At 46.6% G+C, this 2,569-nt stretch overlaps 1 non-coding gene across 1 annotated transcript; it reads right to left on the bottom strand.

The window, feature by feature from the left end:
- Positions 1-248: 248 nt before the first annotated feature.
- Positions 249-321, bottom strand: trnak-cuu (transfer RNA lysine (anticodon CUU)). The gene has a single exon. It is a non-coding gene; the product is annotated as a tRNA-Lys (tRNA).
- Between the last annotated feature and the right edge of the window lie 2,248 nt (positions 322-2,569).

Here is a 2,569-nt window from a genome sequence, read left to right as displayed (position 1 = left end):
TATCCCGGTCACTGGGCCTTCCAGCAGCCCTGAACAAGCACCCGGTCTGAAACTTTCCAGAGTAATAACTTGTAACTGGAGCAGCTAACAGTAAGGACGGCCGAGCGGTCTGAGGCGCTGCTTTCAATATTTGATTAAATTATCAACTCTCCCTCAGTTCGCATGTTTATCATTGTGCAAAAGAAGATCATGGGTTCATTAATGATATTTACCCGCGAAAGCAACATAAAAGTTTAATGAAAAGTAAACGCCCAACGTGGGGCTCGAACCCACGACCCTGAGATTAAGAGTCTCATGCTCTACCGACTGAGCTAGCCGAGCTTCTCAACATTTACCCTGTCAATCCCCTTCAGAATATTGTCTGTTTCAATGATATCACCTCTCATTCTTCGAAACTCCAGCAAGTATCGGCATATTCTGCACAATCTCTCACCATAGGACAGTCCTCTCATCCCAGGAATCAATCTGGTGAACCTCCGTTGTACCACCTCCAAGGCAAATATATCCTTCCTCAGATAAGGAGACCAAAACTGTGCGCAGTACTCCAGGTGTGGTCTCACCAGGGCCCTGCACAATTGGAGCAAGACTTCCTTACTCTTGCACTATGGGCGGAATATTAGGTGCTATGGGCTGAATATCCTGTTTTTCTGCTGATTCTACGGTTGTATAAAAAGTTATAAAAATTCAACAGTCACTCAGCAAACATATTTGTATTTCCTTCAGTGTGCAACACATGTGGGTGGATTAATGATGATTGAAACAATTATTCAGTATCTCACAGACTTGAAATATATTTGTCAGCTTGCTTTGTAAAAATGCTTTCTCTGACCGGGAATCAAACCCAGACCACGGCAGTGAGAGCACCAAATCCTAACCACTAGACTACCAGGGAACACTGCTTGCAGCCTCTGCGATAGCTTTAAATATAGTCAGCTTACAATCACAGCTGAGAATTGTGCGGTGACACGGGGTGTAACTGGATTTGCTGGGAGCAGCGTGGAGGCCCCGACCTGCGTGAGAACACCAGCGGCAGGTCGGGGCCATAAAAGGAGCGGTGAGCGGCGGCCTGGGAGCAGCGTGGTGGTGTACCACGGCAAGGTACAGCGCGAGATGGTGCAGGAGGGCGACGGCAGCGAAGAGTGACGTCATCAAAGTCCAGGTCGGTGATTGGAGCGTGGGCCCGTACAGCAGGAGCAGCGAGAGACTGGGGAGGAATGTGATCGAGGCCCAGGGGCGGCATGAGTTCAGGGCCAGGGGCCCAGGGTGTCGAAATCTCGACCTCCGAAAAGAATGACTCCGACACTTACAGCTCCGGTAGAAGTTTCCTATTTAATTTACTTGCTCGCAAGGGGTAGGTCGCACTCAGTCAAGGGCTAAGTGAACACCTCCGAAATGGTTCAGTTTAACAAGATATTTATACAGTAAAACCAAAGTTCTTGCCTCTCCCTGTGTATTGCTCTGTCTCACAGTCAGTGAATACAGATAAAGAGTTAATTACTATATCCTGGTCCTGACATGGTGTCCAGATATTTCCTTTTGTCTGCGTTATCAGAAAGCCAAACGGCCATTACTCCATGAGTCATAGGTAATGGGCTATCACCTGTCTTGTATTGTGTCAGGATTGTTTCAATTTCCTGGTCAGTTTATCTGTTTGCATCAAATGGATGAGGTCTCGGAGAGAGATAATGGCTAGAAGATAAGGGTGGGGTGACATGGAACTCCTGTAGTGTAGACAATAGGAGAGCACCATGGGGGGTTACTTGTCTCAGCATGACTTGTCTCCTAGCTGTCTGATGGCCATCAGCCATCTAACAGCAGGTTTAGCTGTTTATGCAAGCTGACTGCTAAAATGCAGAAAGTTCTGGAAGGGCCAGGACTCCATTTTAATCAAAAGGCACACAAATACCGTATGGTATCAGCTTAGATAAAAATACTTTCCACATTCCCCCATTTTGTCCTTCACAAGGACAATGCAATCCATTCTGATCTTGTACAGTCTCTCCATTTCCATTTCCGCACAAGAGCCTTCAGCAGTTGTTGCCACCATAACTCTAGCCGTCGTCTCGGTAGGTAACATCGTTTCTCCCACCCTGGCACAGCAACACTTAACGACGACAAATAATAGATACAGGGCGAAGACTATCAGCAGGAATATGATCAAACCCTGTACCACAGATTTCCCCAGGGCTCCCAACCATCCTGATGTTTTTAGCTAGACTGCCGATATCTTCTGATTTATCTGGGATATATGAACAGCATTCTTCACCTATTAATGCGCATGTTCCTCCCTCCTTGGCTAGGAGATAATCTAAGGCCATACGATTTTGGAGAGCCACTGTTTGAATAGCTACCATTTCGTCATTTATCCCTTCAAAGGCTTGGGAAGTTGGATTGGCTACTGATTCTACTAAGTTAGCCAGTTCCCGTAACTGCCATTCGGTCGATGCTATTCCATAGGGTGGCACCATTACCTTGAATATTCCGTTTAGCCACGTCAAATCCCGTTTAAATCTATGACTTCCATAGGCCTCCCTTAGAGTCCTTACTGATCTGATAAGGGGTACCACAT

This window comes from Pristiophorus japonicus, unplaced genomic scaffold (genome assembly GCF_044704955.1).
Source record: "Pristiophorus japonicus isolate sPriJap1 unplaced genomic scaffold, sPriJap1.hap1 HAP1_SCAFFOLD_147, whole genome shotgun sequence".
NCBI classification, from domain to species: Eukaryota; Metazoa; Chordata; class Chondrichthyes; family Pristiophoridae; genus Pristiophorus; species Pristiophorus japonicus.
This window is presented reverse-complemented; position numbering and strand designations above follow the sequence as displayed.